At 41.1% G+C, this 12,777-nt stretch overlaps 1 long non-coding RNA gene across 2 annotated transcripts in view; it reads left to right on the top strand.

Moving 5' to 3' along the window:
* LOC123277177 (uncharacterized) overlaps nucleotides 1-12,777 on the top strand; it is an 86,531-nt gene that overhangs the window by 57,455 nt on the left and 16,299 nt on the right. The window contains exons 1-2 of one of the 2 annotated variants that reach the window (XR_011494554.1): nucleotides 7,986-8,772; nucleotides 9,998-10,121. This is a non-coding gene — a long non-coding RNA (uncharacterized lncRNA). Of the gene's footprint in view, nucleotides 1-7,985; nucleotides 8,773-9,997; nucleotides 10,122-12,777 lie in introns of those variants that run through there. The other variant, XR_011494555.1, reaches the window with a different exon arrangement.

The raw sequence follows: 12,777 nt of genomic DNA, 5'->3' as shown, positions 1-12,777 counted from the left end.
GTTTGGGTTTTTATAAATAGTGCTGCCATGAACATTTCAGCACAAGTGTGTGGTGAATATATGAATGCATCTTGTTGGAGTGTAATTGTTGGGTTTTCGGGTGTGCACGGGTTCATCTTTAGCAAACACTGCCAAACAATTTTCCAAAGTGGTGCAACCATGTACACATCAACCAGCAGTGTATGAGAGCTCCAGCTGCTCCACATCTTTGCCAAAACTTAATTTTGACTGTGGTTTTATTTTAGCCATTTTGATGTGTGTGCAAAAACCCAAAACCCCCAAAAAACAACAACATTAAAATGGGTAGAGAATTCTCCCTGCCCCAATATTTGTTTCACGATACACTAAAGAAACTATTCTTTGGTGAGAGTAATCTCCACAAGATGGCTAGTTGAACCTAAATAGAGGACTTGAGTCAGTTTAGATTAACTCCAAGGGCAGCTGCATGAGAGTGAAGCTTGAATATTGCAGCACAGGGAACCTTCTAGGTTTGTTATTGCTATGTACACTAAAATTCTTTTCTAGGCCAGACTCAACCTGGAAATTCTCCTTTACTCACTGAGACCAGGGAGTATAAATCTCTTCAACTGCCGGAATAGAGAACATGTGCACCCATTTTAGAGAAAGAAGCTGAGATTCACAGAGGCCGCAGAATAGAGTCCATAACATTGTAGTGTCTGAGATGACATTCCCTGATACTTGGTGCTGGTTGCTGGAAATTTATAGAAAATATTGGAAGAATGAAAGCTTTAAATTATAGCTTTGATTGCATATACAAAGAACAGTAGTAAGGACCCAGGATATTCAGTTAATGGGTGTGTGTGTGTGTGTGTGTGTGTACATAAAAGATGAACCTTGAAAATTGCACACAGCAATTTCTCTGCAATCAGTATTAAAAACTGGGTATGAAGAATTGATCATTCTAGTGAGATAGATGTGGGAGAAATAGAATAAATAATTCAAAGGATGATAAAGAAAACAGTATGCAAAGTGTCATAGGACAGAGATATTTGTCTTAGCTATGACTGACTAAAGATTTCAGGAATTCGCCGTTGAGATAGTGGATAGTAATATCGATGTTCTAATATATTTTATTTATTTATTTTTTTGGTGAGGAAGACTGGCCCTGAGCTAACATCTGTGCTGATCCTCCTCTATCTTGTATGTGGGATGCTGCAACAGCATGGCTTGATGAGCGACGTGTAGGTTTGGACCTGGGATCCGAACCCGTGAACCCTGGTTCACCAAAGTGAAGTGCTCGAACTTAACCACTATACCATTGGGCCTGCCCCCATGATTTGATTTTTAATACATTATATTACAATTAATTTCCAATTTCCTGAAGCCTCACCTCTCTGTAGGAACTAAGGAAATAATAACTAAATTTCACCGTCACTGTATCAGTTATCTACTGCTACAATAATGCTGTGTAATAATCACAAAACCCGCCCATAAATGGCAATAAACATTTAGCCAGCTTATAAGTTTGTGGGGTTCAGATGATCTGCATTGAAGGGGGCAGATTTTGGCTAGACTTGTTTATGTGCCTGTGGTCCCATTTGGCTTAGCTCGGTTACTGTGCTGATCTTGGCTGGGCTTGTGCACATATAGGGGAGTTGGCTCATCTTGCTGAGGTGACTGGGAGCGACTTGGTTCCACCCAAAACTCAGTGGTATACAACAACAAGCATTTATTTACTTTATTTTATTATTTTTTTAAAGATTGGCACATGAGCTAACATTTGTTGCCAATCTTTTTTTTTTTTCCTTCTTCTTCTTCTCCCCAAAGCCCCCCAGTACATAGTTGTTTATTCTAATTGTAGGCCCCTCTGGCTCTGCCATGTGGGACATCACCTCAGCTTGGCTTGATGAGTGGTGCCATGTCTGCACCTAGGATCTAAACAGGTGAAATCCTGGGCCGCTGAAGCACAATGGGTGAACTTAACTACTTGGCCATGGGGCCAGCCCCAGCAAGCATTTATTTAGTTCACAAAGTTGTGGGTCAGCTGCGAGTTTCTTCTGCCACAAACTTAGTGGCTTAAACAATACACATTTATTGTCTCACAGTTTCTGTGGGTTAGGATGTTGAGTATGGCTTAGCTGGGTTCTCTGCTTTAGTGTCTCAGCAAGCACAATGCTGGCTAGGCTGTGCTTTCATCTGAAGGTTTGATTGGGGAAGGGTATACTTCAAACTTACTCAGTTTGTTGGTGGAATTCAGTTCCATAGAGCTGTAGGAGTGGGGCCCTCAGTTCCTAAAGATCTCTCATGGTTTTTTGTTTGTTTTCTTCCACATGGGCCTCTCCACATTTCACACATTTCTGCTTCCTTATTCAAGGCCAGCAGGGGGGCAAGAGTGATTCTACTGAGATGGAGTCTTGAATGACCATTATAATCATATGAATGACTTCCTATCATCTTTGCCATACTCTATCGGTTAGAAGTAAGTCACAGGTCCCCTCACTGGAGGAGACTCGAGTGAGTGGACCTGTGGGAGGGGAGGGAATTACATAAAGCTATGAACACCAGGAAGTGAGAATCATTTGTTATCACCTTACAGTCTGTCTGCCTCGGCTGGCCTTGCATACATCTTGGGATTAGCTGTGTCAGCAGATCTAGGGTGGCATGTTCACAAGGCAAAGAGATGCAACAGTGGCAGTGGGAATGCATAAGTGACTTTTCAGTCCTCTGCTAGCGTCCTGTCTGCTAGCATCCCATTTGCCAAACAAAGTCACATGGCTCAGAGATGGAGTGGGAGGACACTACAAGGTTACCTGGTAAAGGGTGTGGATACAGGAGGAGTAAAGAATTGGGGCCATGGATACCATACTTACCCTTATCTGCATAATCCAAGAATTCAGCCCGATATAAATCTCATCCCTCTCTTCCTCTGGTCAGCATCTCAGGAAGAACCAAGTGTTCCAGTTGGTGCCTCACAAATACTCACAATCCTGGTTGTTCCTCCTCTTCTGACACACCTTCTAGACTATCTGCTGCCTGCAGACTCCCACATGGATGGGAACTTGCATGACCCCCCTTGCTATGACCCTTCATGAGAACACTAATATCTAAGTAGATATGCTTTCTCCAAAACTCTTTAAGATAAATAACCTTTTTGTTTCCTAGCAGAAGAGAGGAGAATGTTATTATTACGCATTCTGTGTCCTATTCCTTGTCTCAGAGAATCATTCATGAATAAATTAATTTCTGTCCACTGTCCCTCTTTTTTCAGGGTGAAGCTAAACTCACAGTGTCCTCCCCACCCACTCTACCACATATTCAGAAACCTATAGAACTAACCCCCCTTGTGCTCTTTCCTGATTGAAAGAATACTCCGGGACTTGTTATGGGCCAGGGCTTCTCGACACTGCTTGTACATTAGAGTCACCTGGGGAGTTTTTAAAAATTCCAGTGCCTGAGACTCACTCAAGAACAATCTCTGGGAGTTAGTTGCAGACATTAGCATTTTTAAAACTCCCCCAGATGATTCTGAGAAGTAGCCAAGATTGAGAACTCCTATTATGCATAGACACGTAGACCAGGGTGTCTCAAGTAATAATTGCACTTAAGATTTTGGAGCTCCGAGTAGATAGAAAAGTTTATTCCTATTTGACTGTGGCCAAAAGCGTTTTTGTCTTCAAGGGACTTTTCATGAGAAGTTTCTCTCTGCCTCTCTATATAGAGAGAACCACATTTGCTTTGAAATATCCTCTCACCCCTCACCCTGGCACCACAGATGAGAAAAACAAAAGCCTGGAGAGATTTATTCACTTGCCCAAGATCATATGATTAATTAAAGCACAGCTGGGGTTGAGTCATGAATCTTCTTTTTCCTTCTCCAACATCAATCTGTTTTTTTCAAAACATGAACTTAGAAGTTTGGAGAGTAATAAGTTGGGTTCTATAACCTTCCCAATATACATAAAACTACCCACAGTTTCTGTTGACCAAACAATAGAAGGAGGGCTTCAGAAGTTTGTAGGAAATTCTAGAAAAACAAATTACATGGAGCTTTCTACAGTGAAACTCCAAAGGTTATCTAATGTCCTTGGCCCAAAGCTGTCTTCCAGATTATTCTGAAGATTAAACATCAAGTTTTAAAGGGCACACTAGAATGTCTTCATGTGCTATTTGTTATTGAAAATTTTGACTGTCTTTATTCTAATTTAGACACAGCTGTTTTGGGGACATAAAGAAAGAAATAGCTGGTGTTATTTGAAGTTTTCCTGTGTATTTAATGTCTTTAAAGATAATTTCTTCAAATAGTCTATGGATATACATTTAATATTCATACTCAAAGTTGCTCAGTTTTGAGAAAAGGAAAAATTCGAGTCTGTTCTACATACTTACTACTCTTCGTGCTATGTGCAATATAGGAAAGCAAATTCTAAAACTGTGGATCTGAAACTATAGTGTGCACCAGAGTCACCTGGAGGGCTTGTGAAAAGAAAGACTCTTGGCCTAATGCTCAGAGATTTTGAGTCAGTAGGTCTAGAGTGGTATAGCAACCATGTCTTGTATTGTCTGTATTCTGATGCTTTGACATCTGGGATTTTGCTGATCCTGGAGGAACGGCCCCTCCCAGTGCTAATCAATTGCTAGAGATGTAAACAATTTGCCCTTTGGCACACTTTTCAAAGGTGAACCATTCAATCCAGAGCCCACAGCCCAATCACCTTGTTTATTGGGTTCTCACATCCTAGACCAATATCCACCTGCCCTAATCACCCCAGGACCAGGTACTAGATAACTAGGGAGAGTTCTCACGCCCCAGAGCCTGCTGAAATTATTCAAACTAGCTAGTCCTAAACCTGTGTACCCTGCCTCTCCTGTTCCTTCCCTCGAATCCTCAATAAAGACTCTTGCCCCTCTCTCCCTCCGTCTCCTGACCCAGCCTCATGCCTCACGTGGAGTGGGCTGCCCCTTCCTCTTGGGATCTGTGTGTACACCAAAATATCTTTTTAATGGCAATGATCTCCTGATATATCGGCTTTACCATACACCAATAATAATCAAACCTACATTAAAACAAGTGGGATATAAGAATTTGTATTTCGAACATATTTTCAAGCGATGCTCATGCTGCTTTTGTTGGGGACATACTTTGAGAACCACTTTCCTAAATCATTTGAAAGCTACCATGTTTATGTCTGTTAGTGGCGGAAGGCGAGTGAGGGGCAGAAGCTGATGGAGGGGTCCTGGGGTGACATACAGAGAATGGAGATTTTTGTAAAAGCTGTTTCATCCACTTAACCATTACACTTCTGTGCTCATTTAATCATTTTAACACCTAGTGGAATCCTCATGTGAGAGCTGTGTTATCATTTCTCTATCCTAGTATTATGGTCTTTGTTGAGTTACTTGTGGGAGAATTAGAATACCAGAAAGGGGATTAAGAGCACTTGTTTTAAGTCTAGCCATGGTTCTAACACTGAGTTTCATGACCTTGGGAAATTTCACTTCACATCTTTGAGCCTTAGTTTCCTCTTCTGTTACTTGGAAATAATAACAATACCTACCTCATAGGGTAAATGTTAGGATTAAATGAGTTAAATGTCAAGAAAGTGCTTAGTACAGCCCACGGCATATAGTTAGATTTCAAGATACAAGCTATTGTTATGGAAGTTATTTTGGGGAAAGCACAGGATTGTGATAAATTTCATTGTCTTACCCTTTATATAATATAATCTTATGCCTGGAGTTTTAAATAAAGAACAATGGTGTATGACCAAAAGAATTTAAAAATAAGATCCCATGGCATTTGTTGTTCCACAAAGCAGAAAACCAGAGTCCCTGGAAGAAACTCCCTGAGATTGTTCTCTAAGTGATAAAACTACAACTGATAGGATCTTATGCCAGGATTTTATGTCAGAAGAAAATCTGCTTTAATTTCAGTCCCGTTGGCAAGGCCAATGGTGTGGTGAGGCATGGTGTAATTTCTCCCCACGTGGTTGCGTTGTCAGAGTAGTGGCTGTGCAAAAATGGCCCCTTCCAACCCAACATGTCTGCTGTGTGCCTTGCTTTAAAGTCATGCTACTTCCTGTCACAGACAAGCTTTCACTCATGAGTACTTTGAGGTACTCTAACAGGAAGGGAAAATCATTATTTCTTCTTCGATGTCCATCACCAACATAAGTGACAGATATACTCTGATTACAGTATCCTTTTTACTTGTGAGGGCCAAATCAGTAGGAAAAAACCCACTAAATTCCCAAATATCCAGTTGTGTCAGGCTTAAATTTAGTCATTGTGCATTTATGATGCATCTTTTGTGATAAAATATCTGATGTTCTCTCTGAGCTAACAGCATCAGCAATTTGGCTCAGGAGAAAAGATTACACATTTTAGTGGGAAAGAAAGGAATCTGAAGAAGAATATTTTAGTAGAGTTGATCGAGTGTGCTGAACAAGCAGTGATTGGATAACTGGATGGTGTGGAGATTTCTACATTGAATGGGTTAGGGGCATGAGTGTCACAGATGTCTCCCACAGTTTAAAGCGATGGTTTTAAAACTGTGACTAACAACACACCTGCAGGTCACAACTGGCATTTCAAAAAATTAAATAAAGCAGAAAGTATCAGAGTGCCTCATGTTTGATAAGGGTAAGTCTTTATATACACCTGTGTGTGTGTATGTGTGTGTGTGTGTATAGTTTGCGACATACAGCCCATTTCTTCAGTGAGTCATGGCTGAAAAAAAAGTTTGAAAAACACTGCCTTGGGTATTTCTTGAAATGATTTATTTGGAGTACTGACACAGAGCTAAACACCTTTGGATCCCATGGTGAGATTCCTTTTCATTCTCTTTCATTTCTTCTGATTCAGTAGACGATCTCCATTTGCTACTAACACGTCTCCATCAGCTCTCGAACTCTCGCTAGTCTCCCTTTCAAAGGAAGAGAAGCAGCCTCAGGCCTAGAGTCTGGGGCAGGAATACTTTCTGTTTATGGTAAATGCCGCTGACTTTCTGTTGTGTTTGGTTGGAGCTTCTCCCATACTTTGGTTTCCACATTTCTAATTCCATGTTATTCCACAGGATTTATTGTTTCTTTTTCAGTGATTTGATTTAAGCAAAAAAATTGTCGTGAGGAAAATATTAACTAGCTCATCTATGGCAAACAGTGTTGAAGGGGGTCCAAGATGGTCTGGGTAGTTTGGGAATCAGTATGCTTGGGTGTCTTGGCTGTGTCACCCTCCCTAGAATTCAGGGTCATCTGGTGGACTTCCCCTTGACCAGCACAATCGGAACCCTCTTCGTGAAGGCAATTGGACTGATTGCCATGGATGTTCCCAGACTTCCCAGGTGTTGCAGGTGACAGCTGCATTTCCTCCACAAAAATGAAGAAAACACAGGCAGCCATGTCCCAGGAAGTCCTCTGTGCTGGCTTCCCACTGTTAATATCCTATCATTGTGCTAACATTTTCACCAGAGACGATGTCTTGGGTCTTGGAACTATTCATTTTTTCTTAGTTTGGCCACACTATCTTGATTTTCTTTTTTATTTTTTCTACCTAAGCATTGTCCCAGCAGGAAAAAAAGACCGACTGGATGGGAAAATCAAATGAGGTGATGATGCAGACCCCACTGGGGACAGATGCGAAGCTCAAATGCTCAGGTTCAGTGGCTACTCTGAGATCTTGGCTGTACCTCCTGGCCAGATTTCGATGGAAAATTATTTGGGACCTTTGTGTACAGGGAAACCTGAGAAAACCAAGCGTGGTCTGAGGCCTGAAGTCCAACTGGCCCTGCTCTCCTTTCTCTGATGGAAGAGCCTAAAAATAAAATAGAGACAACAAGTGTTAGCACAGGCATCAGTTCTCTTCCTGGTACAGATAACACCTCTTTTAATGCAAGAGTAAGTAGGCCAGAGGGTAAAGTGAGAGTTGCCTTTGTCCCGTCCTGTATCAACACCAGGGCTAATTTTCTCTTTCCTTCAATTAGCTTGGCACAGCCATTATCGTGACTCCCTCTCCAACCCCCAGGGGTGAGAGCCAGGAGAGCTACTAAAATGCAGTCTGCATCCTTGTGACTGGCCACTTCTCATGGGACCTACAGCAGTGATCTGGACACGAGTTTTTCCCTCAACTGCGGCAGGAACCGTGTTGGCACCTTATGTGCCGAGACTCAACTTTCACCCCAAACTGTTGTGAATTTTCTTTCCTCTTCCCTCCTGGATCCCTCCCTGAGTGACATCATTTGGGAGACAGCACTTTGATCCTGAGGGAAGACAGCTTTGTGAAAGGAGGTTGCAGATTTTGAGGGAAAAGCCCATATTTCTGCCCACATGGCTTTGGCTGTACTTGCCTGCTAATTTGAGTACAGAGGAAATGCAGACAGAATGAATTGCCCTGGCGATTTATGCCTTTGGCAAGTTGTCCCGGGGCTTGAGAGAAAGAGGAGAGGGGACCAAAGGGTTCCGCATTTCAATTTAAAAATAGCCAGCCTTGGGCTCCTCCTCTTCCTGCTCCTGTCTCCTCTTCTCACAGGGAGAGCTTTTGAAAGGGATTCCCCTCCCCCAGTCCTATTTCCCCTCCCCCATCCCTCCCTTCTTCCACCGCATCTGTGACGCCAGTTCATTTGAATGGCAAGATTTTTCTGAGCTGGGATAAGCAAGATACAGGAAATCACTATTGAAAGACTTCTTTATGCTTGTTGTCATCATCACCTTAGTATGAGGGACAACTAAAGGGTCCAGTGATGAAAGCAGAGGACTGGACCAGCAAGGATGTCTGAAGACCCAGAGGTGATGGAGACAGAACTGATCATCCACAGAGGTCAGTGGCCACAGCTGAGGTGGTGAACCTCGCTTCCTTGGGTCACATCGGTGGAACTTCAGATCACACTCTGAAACCAGATTTTTTTAGATGCTTTGTTGTGCTGCTAATGACAATTGGGGTGAGGGAGGCAAACCAAAATACCAAAATACTCCCTCCTCCCCCAAAATTCTTGATACTTTGTGCACCTGCATGGCCAGGATTACATGGTGACCAAAGGAGCTTCCTTAGACTGGAAATTAAGTGACATCTAACCTAACTTCGAGTCTGTTGTGCTCTGCTAGAGCTGAGCTCAGACCCAGGGTGATTCTGTTTATACCAGGGATTATCTACCTTCAGTTTTTGGTTTCCAAAATAGGTAGGTGGAGGCTTCCTTCTTACCTACCCATCGGCCAAAATGTTTAGATGGCTTGAGGCCCCGTAGAACAGAATGGAGTAATGATAGCTTTCTGTTATTCAGGCATCTACGTAGATTTGGATCAGTGGTTCTCAAAGTACAGTCCTCAGACCAGCAGCATCAGCATCAGCATCAGCATCATCCAGGGACTCGCTAGGAATACAATTTCTAAGGTTCCAATCCAGAACCTTAGAATTAAAAATTCTGGAGGTGGGATCTGTGTTTTAACAAGCCCTCCAGGTGATTCTAATGCAGCCTCAAGATTGAGACGCTTTGATTTAAGTAACTCAGCACTGTTTCCTTATTTGCTCATTTTAGACTTGATGGTAAAACCGCTAGGCTTTTACCACCTGTCAGGTGGCACAAATAATTTTCTGCAGCTCACAACTTTTATGGAATATCTCTAATATAGAAATTAGATGTAATTATATCTAATTACGGCCAACTTCATGGAATTGTACCCATTCTTAGAGGATTACCATAAGATAGATATATGTATGTTGAGTCTTTTCCCCTTCACTAATGTTCATTATAAAATATATATTTTTTATTGTATTCTTTGTAATATATTTCAGGAGAAATATTTTCTGACTGGAGAAAAGACTGGTCTCAGAAGACCAGAATGTAGCAAGATAAGATTCAGAAAAATCCTTTAAAAACTGTTCTAAGAAAAAGAAAAGTGATCCTTTTCTGGCAACAGCATTTCAAAACTTTTGATAGACATCAGCTATAGATGCCATCATTTCGTGTTTTTATGTTTGGTATTAAATGGCAGTGAAGTTGATAGAGCACACTGAAATGAATAAAATTGTCTTTCCTCTTTTCAAGGTTTCTCAGAGGAATAATAGGATTTTTTCCCCTGCTCAACCACCGTTCCCAAATATTTCATGACTGGCTCTTAGGAATAGGATGATGTGAACAAAAAAAGAAGGACAAGATTCTAAATGCAGAGGTAAATCTAAGGGAATCGGGGTTACAGAAACATGAGACTTTGGATGCCTAAGCTTTTTTATGATGTAAGTCTTAAGGTCACATAATCTACTGGGTTTTTTTCAATTATTTGCGTAATGAAATCTACCAGCAACTGTCCCAGCGGACATGATAGCCGTCTTGCATGTTCAATGATGTGTGGTTCGCTAACCTCAAATTTGAAATAAAGCAAACAAAAGTAGAAGAAATCTGGGAAATAGCAAGTTGTAGAAAGCAAGATTCCAGAATAAAATGGACTCTAACTTTGTACATCAAATGCTGCCTCCAGGTAGGGCATCCTCCTGAAATCTCAGGTATTTGCAATATCAAGACTTGCTAACCTTTGCAGAATATAGCAATATATAGAATATAATATATAAGCAAATATATGATTTGGGTGGTCTTGTAAATCCAGCTCGGCCCTCTCAACCCTCTCATTTCAAACAGTTTAATTTCACTAGAAGTACCTATTTTCATACAGTTTTCAATCATTGTGAAGGAAATAAAAATTATTTTAGAACTTTCTTGATGCATAAATAAATGTCTTTTATATCCATTCTGTTTTGTTAGGAAAATAAATGCACAAAATACACAAGTTGGCGATTTTTTTTTTCTTAATAGAATTACGCTGTGGCTAAGACCGCTTTTGGCACCTGTTTATTCTCCATATTGCCTCATTTACCAATTCGATCTGCTTAAGAGCCAACGTTGCTGCACTTTTGTTTCCTGTGTAGAGAATTCAGTAGGGGCCTAATAAATTTACTGTCTCCTGATTTGCCAATTAATATCTAGAACTTGACCTTTTTTTTGTTTCTCATTCGAGCACATTTGCTAGTGTAATCTTGAATTTGCACTTTCAGGCCTGAAAGAAAGCTTTGCACTCATATCATGCAACGCTGTGATTTTATAGATGAGGAAACTAAAGCATAGAGATGTTAACTGAAAGTCACACGGGGACTCATGAGAAAAAAATCCAGGAGTCGAACCTAGGACCCCCAACTCTCCATCTTGGTCTCTTCCCCTTATAGCCACTGCTATGAACAGTAATTAGCAATCAAGTAGCAAATACTTGGCACGAGCAATGTGGCGTTTCCAGTTTCTGACGCATTTACTTAAGCTCCTTTGCCTGCTCCTACCAGTGCATAAATCACAGAAGGATGCTCGTAAGAACTGAGCCCCTGAGAGCATGAATTTCTCATTTTTTGAATTTGTAGATTATTTATTTGACAGTGGCTGGCCTTGGGAAAATCCTTAGCTGAAAGGACATTTTTATGTTACTTAAAAAAATAACTTTGCCTTTGGTCTGGCATTATTTCTTTTTCCTTTTTTTTTTTTTTTTAAGATTTTATTTTTTCCTTTTCCTCCCCAAAGCCCCCCAGTACATAGTTGTGTATTCTTCGTTGTGGGTTCTTCTAGTTGTGGCATGTGGGATGCTGCCTCAGCGTGGTCTGATGAGCAGTGCCATGTCCGCGCCCAGGATTCGAACTAACGAAACACTGGGCCGCCTGCAGCGGAGCGCGCGAACTTAACCACTCGGCCACAGGGCCAGCCCCTCTTTTTCCTTTTTTATAATAAAGTTTCATTACGTTTATTTTCAAACATACTTTTACAAGGAGAGAGAATAGTCTATTGATCTTCCATAACCCAAACAAGATTCAACAATTATGGAGGGTTTGCTATTTGGTTAATCTTTTCCTTTCTCTTTCTGTCCTTTTTTTCTCCTGAAATATTTTAAAGCAAATTTCATACGTCATTTCGTCCCTGCCCTACATTCCTCAGTCCTCGTCTCTAAAGAGTTATGGATATTTTCCTACATAAACCTAATGCTATTATCACACCTAAAAATTATAATTACAAGGTCATCAAATAACCAGTCAGTGTGACAGTTTCCCTGATTGCCTCAAAAATACTTTCAGACTTGCCGTTTTCCATTCTTTATATGGGTGGCTATAGTTTTAGGCTTCCAGCAAACACTGCAAACTTAAAAAAGAAGGAAAGAAAGAAGACGAAGTAAACTTACTTAGCAAGAAGTGTTTTCCCAAATTCTCACAGCTCTAATCTGGATACCATTCAGTGTGACAGCCTTCTCGCTGGGTTCCCACAGCTGGTTAGTGTTTTGAATTCCAGCCCCATGAACTCATATCAGCCTACATGGGCTACTGCTCAGCGCCTAACCTAGTGCTGATATCTCTGATGACAGAGTAATGGAGCAACCGCGGGCACTGTCTGCCTCTTTCTAAATGCACTGTCATCTGTGTTATTCTTCCATCTCTGTAGGGAGTGAGTGACTCTAATGCCTCTTGGAAGCATTTAAGCCATTATGGAGGCAAAAGTAATGCCATGCAGGCATCTTTTGTTGAAAGACCAATAAAATAACCTGATACATTGTGAACGACCGTCTGGATCGTCGAGGTCACATCAGGCTGGTTTAGATGCACACATCTTCCTGTTCAGGTTTCTGCTTCTATGTTGAGCTTTGAGAAAGATGTATGAAGATAAAATAGGGAGAGAGAGGAAAAATACAAAGACATATCACAGTTAGAGATAGACTAAGTTAGTTTAGGCACTGAATTTTGGTTATGACTTTTCTATTAGCTCCCAACATAGAATTTCTTAGAGAAAAGGCAGTCTTCACTTAT

The sequence above is a fragment of the Equus asinus genome, chromosome 15 (assembly GCF_041296235.1).
Source record: "Equus asinus isolate D_3611 breed Donkey chromosome 15, EquAss-T2T_v2, whole genome shotgun sequence".
Lineage (NCBI taxonomy): Eukaryota > Metazoa > Chordata > Mammalia > Perissodactyla > Equidae > Equus > Equus asinus.
This window is presented reverse-complemented; position numbering and strand designations above follow the sequence as displayed.